The following is an 11,066-nucleotide window of genomic DNA, read 5'->3' on the forward strand; positions in this document are numbered from 1 at the left end:
AACTTGGAGCTATTTCTCCTCATTTCAAGAATGAACTGAATGTGGTGCACAAATGGAAACGCGATGAGCTCCAGCAGGCGAAGGGAATCAAAGGGACATGGAAGCTGCTCCCAGTGGAAAACCACTCCTAACGGCGCAGGAGATGGATGGTGGGAGCTCAGTTTCCCACCTCAATCAGTGCCCTCAGTCCCCAGTTCCCAGATAACCACCAAACTGGTGGCAGTGACCCCTGCAGGGGCGATGCTGGGGTTCAAGTGTGGGTTTGGGGGGGAAGCCCAGCTTGGTTAGGCCAGCAGCAGGGTCTGGGGCTCCCAAACTGCTTTCCTGGCATCCCTCATCTCCTCATCCCAGTGGGAAATGGCTGTTTCCTCCCACAAGGAGAAGGGAGCCTTCCTCATTCCCGTTCCTAGCAAGGCTTCCAGCGCAAGCACAAGCTGGCTGGGAGGAAACCCTCCTCTCACGAGTGGGAAAAGCTATTCCCAAGGAAAGCCAAGCCCAAGGGAGCCTCCAACACCATCGAGTTAAACCCGGCCCCTTCTTGTGGCTTGTTGTTTACATAGCGCCTGTTTAGAGCCAGCTCCTGCCATAGCTGCTAATTTGATAGCATGTGATGGGGTGGAAATGCTCTGCAGAAGATGACAGAAGGGAAAAGAGACATCACATCAGAGGCTGGAGTGGATCAAGAGGCAAAGCAAAGCGAAGCTGGGGTGAAGAGATGCTTAGATTTGGTGTTAATGTATTGGTGGTGGCTGCAGCACTCGAGCATCACGGTTGGGATGTATCTGTGCCACAAAGCACAACCTATAGCAGGAGGAGAGCTACTTGCAAGCAGCACAGCAAGGAGGGGATGGACACATCCTGCAAGCAAAGACCTCAAGGTCTCAGAGTGATTTGATGTGGGTCTGAGCTCCTGATGGCAGCGGAGGTAGGGATGTGCTTGAAGATAACCACGTGTCCGTGTGTCCTGCCTTGGAGGTGGGTCTGGAAGAGCCTGAGCTCATTGCACAGGAGCCAAGGTGTGAGTTACCCATAGGGAATCGCTGTTCTTCCGTGTTTCCATTGTACCCAAAGAAAGCCATGGTTACTGAGCAGCCCATGGAGCCCTCTGGGCTCAGCTTCACCGCCCACAACCTGCACCAGTGCCTTGGGAGCATAGGGCTGATCACCTCTGGACCTGTTTTGTCCTTGGCCTCACAAGGGGCTGCCCATCCTCACTGCCCTTTCCCATCTCAGCTCCCAGCACCGAGCTGGTGGTGCTGGCACTGGTTTGTCACTGTGCCCCATGCTGAGTGCATGTGGCTTCAGGCTTCCCTTGCCCTGCACACCAGTGACACGGTGATCTGTGGGTTCTGGGGTGGAAAACACCCCAAGACTTTACAGGGAGCTCATTTCCTAACCCTCATCAGCCTGGCTCCTCCTGGGGGGGCTGACAGGCAGCTGAGATGGGCTCCACTTAACTGGAGTCCAGACTTAAGGCTGCACCAAATCCCATCTCCTGCTAGGGAAAAGCATCCATTGGACTTGGAAACCCAGAGGATATGGGGGCAGATGGGAAAGTGGCCGGTTTGGGAGCACGGAGGGCATGGAAACCAGACCCCAGTTTAACAGAGCATCCTGGCAAGCGTCCTGGGCTGTGGGAAGCCAGCCCGGGCAATGGAAGAAGGGTTTTCCATAGCTCGAGCTGTTGTTTGGTGGATGTGCTTCCAATGTGCATTTTAAAGGCAAACCTGAAACCTGACCTGCTTGCTCCTTTTCCCCTTGCAGGATGAGCACCCCCAAGTCCCCCTGTGCTCCAGGGAGGCTGATGGGGGGGGCTTGACACCATCAGGGTGGGCAAAGTGACCAGGTCCCCTCAATCACTCCCACTGACCCACAGGGGTGAGCTGCCAAGGATCCCCACAATGATCATATTCCCAGAAATGGGATCTGTTTCCCAGCTGGAAGACCCCAGTATCCCAAACCTCTGCAACCCGCATCCCATCTGCTGTTCCCACCTGCTTCAAGCTGGAGAAGGAAAGTGCTAAGATGAGAAATGAGCCCTGAGCCAAACACTTCTCCGAGTGACTTTTGTGCATTGAGGTCCAAGAACTTCATTTTGGGTGCTGATCCATTTAGGTTGCTGATCCATTTAGGTTGCTGATCCATTTTGGGTGCTGATCCGTTTTGGGTGCTGATCCATTTTGGGTGCTTCATTTTGGACACACCGCCACATGCTGGGGTTCCGGCCTGCAGCACTGCAGCACCCATCAGGAACCAAGCCCATGGTGCACGGCAGCATCCTGACAGGGCTGAAGCTGGGGTACCACAGCCTTTGGGGGGGCTGAGCCGGGAGCACCGCAGTGCTCTGGTGGGTGATGCTGCGATGCACTGCAGTGTCCAGGCTTGAAGCTGCGGCACAGTGCAGCATGTGTGGGGCTGAAACCTGTGTCCACCGCAGTATGTGGGGGGCTGAGCCCACCCCCACGGGTATCCCCGCAGCTCCATAGCCTCGGTAGCTCCAGCAGCGCCGGTAGAGCCGGCGGCCGCGCTCGCCCTCTAGCGCTATCCGGTCTCCCCTGCCGCGGCACGTTAAGGCTGTCACCATAGGATCATGGAATAGATAGGGTTGGAAAGGAGCTTAAGATCATCCAGTTCCAACCCCCTGTATGGGCAGGGACACCTCACACTAAACCATGGCATCCAAGGCTTCATCCAACCTGGCCTTGAACACTGCCAGGGATGGAGCATTCACAACCTCCCTGGGCAACCCATTCCAGTGCCTCAGCACCCTCACAGTAAAGAAATACAATAGCAAGGATGATCCTGACCCACTGTGAGGGTGCTGAGGCACAGGGTGCCCAGAGAGGCTGTGGCTGCCCCATCCCTGGCAGTGCTCAAGGCCAGGTTGGACACAGGGGCTTGGAGCAGCTGCTCCAGTGGAAGGGGTTGGGGCTGGATGAGCTTTAAGGTCCTTTCCAACCCAAACCAGGCTGGGATTCTGTGATGCCATGAAAAGCCAGCCAAGCATCACCCAGGATGATGGATAAAGGCTGTGCTGGTTCAATGGGATCCAGATGCTGAGTGTGGTGAGATGTCACTGCAGCCCCTGCATGGGAAAGCCACAGAACACAACCATGGAATGGGGCTGATGGGTGCGATTCCAGCAGCCACCATCTCCATCAGCTCTGCTGTGTTTTACACATGGAAGTCGCTGCCTCAGGGCAATGGGATCTGCAGGGGTGCTCGGCCACCCTCACCCCCCTGTGCCTCAGTTTACCCAGGCAGCACATGGAAGCTGCTGCCTTCCAAGCACTGGTTCCAGGCAGGCACAGGGCTCCTGCGCCTCTATGGACATATTGGCCAGACAACCCCAAAATGGACATTTCTGTTCACCATTGCTAACAAATAGGTTCCTTTTCTAAGTGCTTATACTGCTTTTGTGCCCAGGAGGGATGAGTTTTCATCCTGCAGCCCCATGGCTGAGCCGAAGAGTGTAGGAGGGCAACCCTTGGTGTGTTCATGGAGCACATGCATCAGCTCCCTCTTGTTCTGGCTCTTTAAAGATGCTGTTTGACCCTCTCATGTGTGGCTCCAGGTTGGTATTCCAGGGAATATCAGTGGGATCCTCCTTTTGCCACCTCCTGCCATGGTTTCTGGTAGGAAAGCTGTGGTTGCTCACATTGGGTGCTTCAATCCCTCTGCCCCTCACATCCCCATTGCCAGCGCTGCTGAGGAGCAGCCCAGCTGCAGCAGGAGTGTGGTGCCAGCTGTGAGCGGAAGGATCAAGGAGCTCGTTAGGCTGCAGGTGCTAATTAGGAAGCAGCCTTAGCTTAAAAGGGCTGGGGGTGGCTCCTAGGAGGTGTTTTGATGGTGCTGTGAGGAGCTGGGATGTCCTGAGCTGCTTCTGCTGCAGGTATCTGTCCTGGAGAGGCACCAGATCCGTTCTGCCTGGCTTTGCACCAAGGGGAAGGGGCTTCTGGTTTGGGTCCATGTGTCTGTATGAGGGATGCTGTGTTGGAAGAGCCTCCCTTGTGTGAGGTACTGGAATGGGTTGCCCAGGGAGGTTGTGAATGCTCCATCCCTGGCAGTGTTCAAGGCCAGGTTGGATGAAGCCTTGGGTGATGTGGTTTGGTGTGAGGTGTCCCTGCCCATGGCAGGGGGATTGGAACTGGATGATCTTAAGGTCCTTTCCAATCCTAACTATTCTATGGTTCTATATGGTGACCCCTGTGTGCTTGTAGGGGACTCATCCCCTTGGTGATACCTCCATCTGGGAGAGCTGACCCAAGTGGCAGTGAGTGAACAGCCCCATGCTCCTCTGCTGGGGCCTGGGGCTGCTCAAGCATGGGGAAGGGAAGATGCTGTCCTGCCTGCTCTGTGCCTGTTAGCAAGGCTCACCTGTATCCCCAGCAAAGCCTGATGGACCTCACTGCATCCAAAACATGGGAATCTGGGGCCCTTCCAAGTGCTTTGTGGTGATAACCGGGTTGTCATTGAGGAGACTGTGTCCTGGATAATGGGTCCTGGCATGGGGATGTGAATCCTGAATCTGAAACAGCATTGTCCCCCCCAAGTAATGCATTGAATTGGAAGGAGGGGTAGTGCACAGCCTGCCTGCCATGCACAGAGGGCTCTGAGGAATGAAAATGGGCTTTTAACCTCAGTTCTATGCCATTCTTTGCAATGGGGTCAGGGAAAGGCTGACCCAGAGCATTGACCACTGCCACTTTCATGTGTTGCTCCCCCAGCCCTGAGCTTGGAGGGCTTCCCAAAGGAGATGAAAGCACCTTGAGCATGAGCAAACCCTTCAGCCAGGTTCACTTTTGATGCTGATGAGTCCAGAGCACCCCCAAGATGCCAGAAATATCCATTTTGGGGGTGTTTTAACTTTGCTTTATGTTTCCCCTGCTCAGCCTCACAGTGAATGGGGGGGGTCTGGCTGCAAAAACAACCTGGGGCTGGATCAAAGGCATTCCCATTTGGTCCAGGTCCACTTAGCACTTGGAAAGGTGATGAAAAGGGGCTGTGTGCATGTGTGTGAAGTGAGAAACGCTATTCAAAACCCCTCTCCTATAAATCCCTGCAGCTGAACCGGGGCTGGGACCGGCTGCCAAGTGCTGCAGAGGAGAAACAGGCCTCCGGGTTGATGTTTCCAGCAGACCTGGCTGAGCACAGCAGTGATTTAGAGCTCCCCTGAATGGCTTTCAGGTGCAGGTACATAGGGTAACACGGGCTACAGCACTGAGTGAAGGGAATGGCTCTGCTTCCATAGATGTATTAACAATACATCATCCTTAGGACGAATAAAGACTTGGCTACATAAAGCAAGATATTTTACATGATAGCAGTATGGAAAGAAAGGTTGGAGTAGTAATTTTACAGCTGTGATGTCCTGTAATGATGGTTATAGCAGGGTTTGGGACTGGGGAGATCCAGCCTGGGATGCTCAGGTATCAGTAGTATCTGATGGATAAAGGCCATGGTGTTTCAATGCGGTCCAGATGCTGCTGGGTTTGTTGGGGTGAGACATCACTGCAGCCCCTGCATGGGCAGCTGGTCCCTGAGGTTGCACTGAGCTTGGAGCTGATGGGTGTCTTCTCCAGCAAGGACCTGAGTGGTCCCAGTGGAAGGGGGATACTGGGGGATGGTCCTTGCCTTTAACCCTCCCTGGCTTGCTGTGCAGGGGCTGCAGGATCAGACCAGGGCTGGATGTTGCCTTGGCTCCTTCCATTGTGGGGATAGGAATGGGATGGGGTGAAGGCACAGGAGCCACTTCTCGCTGTGTTTCTAATACAGCACTAACCTAGGAGGATCCTTGCAGCTGTGGGTGTCCCACATAAGCAATAATCCCTAAAATCACCTGAGTTTGCACCCACGTTCCCTAATTCCCTGTGGTCTCCCAGCAGTATTCAACCCAACTTGGATGGAACGGGGGGGATAAAGCACCTTAAAGGGCTTGGCAAGTCCCTGCTCATTCCTAGAGACGTCTGGAGCTTTCATGACATCATTTAAAGCTTTCCCCCCCCATAAACAAGTCCATTTGCCATAGGGTTGGCTTCCCTTGTCCTGGCCACCTGCACGGCTGGCTGCCGCTGATGGAACACGTGTTTTCCCAGCAGTCTGGCCTGCAGGAAAACGTCTGTGGAATGACACATCCTTCCAGCTCCAGTCTGCACTTACTGGGATTCTCTGCCCTCAAGTGCTAAGTATAATGGGGCTGCTCCTGCTGGTGAAGGGGGTAGGAGGGAGCAGGGATGCGTTGCAGTGCTGCCGAGGGGCAGGAGCAAGGAGAACCCCCCTTTAACATGGGTAATGCTTGGGGGGTGATGGAAGTTGCCTTTGCTTATTACATACTTAATTAGAAAGGAAGAAAAGGGGATACTTGTGAGTTCTCATGTTCAGCCAAGCTGGGTGGCTGAGCTGAGGGTCCCCCCGGTGTGCGTCAGCACATCCCAATGGAAAAGGCTGGGATTTAACAGCAAACAGCATGGAAATAATTAAAGCTCCAGGTTTATGAGGTGATTAAATTTGCAGCTACCAAAAGATGTCGAGAGCTTAAAGAATGCAGTGTTTTAACCAAAAAAACAGCTGAAATGGGAAAGTTGGGATGTGCCATAAGCAGCCAGTGGGGCTTTGCATTGGCAGAAGTGGATGTGGGTGCTGATTCCTTGGGGTTTGAGGGCTTTGGAGGATGAGGTTTGATGTTAGATTATGAACAACCCATTTTGGTCTGAAGCCCTAAGCTGGTTTTCGTATCAGACACCAATGTCACCCCATATGGGATGAGTGGTGGGTGGCACTTGGCTGGGTTTTGTTCCATCCTGATGACATTCTGACATCGAAAGAGATGCCTTTATACATAACACTTGGCTCCATCACAAACACAGCATGCAGATGGCATAGCAAAATCTATTTGTCCATTGAAAGAAAGGTCTTACAACCTACTTCCTGGCAGATTTACTTGGTTTATGAAGGTGTTCATTTATTGCAGTGCTGTCTTTGGTATCTTTCATGAATGGAATAGCTTTCCAGTTGTCATAACTAGGAAAATAGGAAGCAGACAGCCTGTTTCCCTTACCTTTAATTCATTCTGATGCATGGATTGCTTCAGGTTAGGATTTATCAGTGGTGAAGAGCATTACATGTGTCTGCTCTGAGTCCAGGCTCCCCTGCAGCATCCCTGGGCTAGGTCAGAGGTGTCCCTGCTTTGGGCCAGGCTTGCAGAGGACCAGCATCAGGAGGTCCTGGCTGCATCCCTTCCAACCCAAGCCATCTATGATAAGTTCCCAGGAAGGTGGGCAGCCCTGGGGTTAATCCCTGCTCTGAGTGGGTACCAGCTTGCTGCAGCTGCTGGCACATCCCTGGTGCGTGCTAGAAGGGACTATTCTGTTCCTAATCTGTCCCAGTCCTTAGGCTGGTTTGGGCAGCAAAACATCTTTTTCCTGTTACAAGCCAGGGCAGGTTCTTGCTGATGCTGCATCACTCCCCATAGCCAGCATATCTGTGACACTGACTCATCCCACTGGCTGGAATAGTGGCTGAGCCAGTTCCAGGAGCCCCGGCTGGGGATGGGTCCCAGAGGTTGAGCCCCAAAATCATAGAACCATGGACTGGTTTGGGTTGGAAGGGAGCTTAAAGCTGCTCCAGCTCCAACCCCTTCCACTGGAGCAGCTGCTCCAAGCCCCTGTGTCCAACCTGGCCTTGAACACTGCCAGGGATGGGGCAGCCACAGCTTCTCTGGGCACCCTGTGCCAGCGCCTCAGCACCCTCACAGGGAACAGCTTCTGCCTCAGAGCTCAGCTCAGTCTCCCCTCTCTTGGGCAGGTTCAAGCCATTCCCCTTGGCCTGTCCCTACATCCCTTGTCCCAAGCCCCTCTCCAGGTTTCCTGCAGCCCCTTTAGGCACTGGAGCTGCTCTCAGGTCTCCCCTTCAGGAGCCTTCTCTTGTCCAGGCTGGACCATTCCTGATGTTTGTGGGATTTTTACACACATTTTATAAAAACAGAGCCCAAATCCTGGATTTCCCAGGGAGGAAACCAGTTTGGGAGATTTGGGAGGGGGAAAACCAGAAGGGAATGTGAGTTTAGACCCCATGGCTGGGTGAAATATGCAACTGCTCCAGCAAAGGGGTGGCTCTTCCTCCCTCCCATTTCATGGTAAAAGCCATGGAGGAAGCCAAAATCCAAGGAAAGAGAAACCCTGGCAATGCTGGTTTATGATTTCAAGCAAGTGATGGGATTAAACCTTCCTTGGTTTCTAGTTGGTGAAAGAAAGGAAGAAAGAAGGAAAGGAAAGGAAAGGAAAGGAAAGGAAAGGAAAGGAAAGGAAAGGAAAGGAAAGGAAAGGAAAGGAAAGGAAAGGAAAGGAAAGGAAAGGAAAGGAAAGGAAAGGAAAGGAAAGGAAACTCCGATGCTCCTGTGGTTTCAGAGCAATCTTGTCCTGGGACATATCTGGGATGGTTTTATGGACTGGAGGGAAGCAAAGGAACCACCTGCTCATTGAGGTAATGCATTCCTTGGCCTGGAATGCTGCTTGTGTGCATGTCCAGGATCCATGAGGCTTAGGCAGTCAGGCTGGTTCAATGAGGACCAGTCTGTCGGCTGCCACTTTAAGTGCTTTCCCATGTCCCTTTTTCCATCCCTCTTGATTCCTTCACTTGGATCCTTTGGAAGGTGTTTCCTGCTCTGCAGACAGTGCTGCAGGGCCAGGCTATGGCCAGCACCGCAGCCAGGGGAGGGTGGAAAGCAGGGTCAGGGCTGTCCATAAAGAACTGTCTTTGTAATGTCTCCAACCTTTCTCTCTTTCCTGGAAGAGCTACATGTGAGAACGTGCTGGCATTTGGCTTTGGAGCAAAGCCTCTGCTTTCATTAACAAAGAAAGCATCTTCTGCCTGAGCTTCACTTACAGATCCAACCTTCCAGCTCTTCTTTGGCAGAAGCAGGGAACTTGGCATCCCTCTGGTGTCAAACCTGAACCGGTGCTCACACGGAGCTGATGCCTTGAGGAGGATGTGTTTTCTCTGCCTTCATCACCCAGCTGGGTGCAGCTCCACATGGCATGGCCAAGGTCAGTGTGCATCCCCTCTGCTCTCCTTTCTGTTTAAGCTGATCACTGTTAAACCTCAGTGTTTTCAATGTATGGACAGGGTTTGTATTGTACAAGAGAGCATTGTGGGAATTGGAGATTCAGCTCCATTCCCAGCTTCAGAGATGATGGCCAAAGGGCTACTAAATGCAGTGGATCTTGTGCCTTTGGGCTTGCAACTCAGGGTGGTAGAAAAGCTTTTGACCTTGTGACAAACCAAAGGGTTACAAAGCCCCATGAAAGCAGATTCATGAGTGGAAAGCAAAGAGGAGACGCTTTGAAAGCCTAACGGTCCATGTGTGAAGGTGTTTGCTCTGTAGCACTAGCGGTGGGGAGGGAGAAGAGTGATTTCCCTTTGGGAGAGCACACATTGAGGACATGAAGCACATTGGGATGCTCCAGCAAGAGGCAAAGCCCCTCTATTTGCCCCATTGAAGGGCAGTCATTGCCATCCACCCCTCATCCTTCCTCAGGGGATGTTTAAGTTAATGCAGATGATGGATCACAGCACAGCAGGGATCTGCATGGGTCTGGCAGAGGCAGTATCCCAGGCTGCCACCTTGGCACAGGGATGCAGCTGGCTCCCAGGCATCGGTGTCAGTGATGCAGGGAGTGCTCAGCCAGTAATGGCCTTCCCAGAGCACGGACAGCAGGAGCCTGGAATGTGTTAAATCCATCTCCAGCTTCTAAAAATGGCTCATCCTCCCTTTTTTTAGAGGGACTGTCTAGAAAATGCCAGGGCCGAGTGCTGTTGGAGTCAGGTGAATGGGAGCTGGAGCCTGGGTTTGCTGCCCCATGGCCTGTCTGGAGCATCAATTCCAAATGAAATCCAAAGGAGCATCAATTCCCAACGAAAGCAATGTCAGGGCTGGGGTCACCCTTTGGATGCTGTGGGTCTGGATGGGGTTGGGACCTGGGGTGGAGGAGAGAGGAGAGAAGCTGATGGGATCATCTCGAGCCTCAACAGGTTTCAGATCGAGTTTGTGTTTCCCTTCCTGAAGGTTCCGAATCCCTCCAAAGCATGTGCTAGGAGAGGTGGGAATGCTGCTCACATCTTTGGTGTCAGTGTAAAAGCTCTTCTCCTATTCCCTAACATTCCCTAAAGCACATCCCCAAAAGCACTGAGCTCTGCCAGAGCTGACTGGGTGATGCTGTACCCACACAGAGCCCATCAAATCTGTTTTATCTCCTCATCTTGCCTGAGTTAACAGGATTCCCCCCTTGGTATAGCTAGTGAAGCATGAAACTGTGAGGATGCAAGCGATATCCCTTGTTTAATCCATGGGGGATCATAGGTGACCCAAGAGGATGCTGCATGGAAGATGTATGGTGCATGGGATGCAGATGATGCACAGGAGATGGATGCAGCACCCTTCTCCCATCTGTACCTCCTCATTTCACACACAGGGAGGAAAGCAGGTCTGAAAACCTCTTTTTCTTCCCCCTTTGCAGAAGATTCTGTGCCCAGAGTTGCTTTCACCACCACATATTTTCCCCTATTGGAGGTTCAGCAGTGGAGGAATCTCACTCTCCTCTGGTGCAGTGATTTATGGACTGCCAACTGCACGCAGCCGGTTTGGCATCTTCCCTGACAAATCAAGGTTTAAATGGCTTTACCATTTGTGTTTAGGGCTTAGCTCTGTGTGTCACTCCAGGAGAACTGAACTGGAAAAGACACCCCCTCCATACTTGAATCCCTATTGCTCCAGACAGGAATTGCTATGTGCAGGCACGTGGAGAAGGCAGAAACCTGCAGCTTGGAGTGGGAGATAGCATGATATCCATACTAGATAACCCAGGACAATCACACAAAAAGGGTGGTTTTCTGCAGTGGGAAATCTCCCAAGGGAAAGATCCTTTTGATCAGGGAGGTCTTGAATCCCTTTATCCTGGTTTGAGTGCTTGGGATGCAATGGCTTTCCCAGGGCCTCAGTAGGGTGATGCATGGGGGATGCACAGTGATTTGGCTTCTTCCTTATAGGGGGAAAGCCCCCAACTGTATGA

The sequence above is a fragment of the Melopsittacus undulatus genome, chromosome 9 (genome assembly GCF_012275295.1).
Source record: "Melopsittacus undulatus isolate bMelUnd1 chromosome 9, bMelUnd1.mat.Z, whole genome shotgun sequence".
NCBI classification, from domain to species: Eukaryota; Metazoa; Chordata; class Aves; order Psittaciformes; family Psittaculidae; genus Melopsittacus; species Melopsittacus undulatus.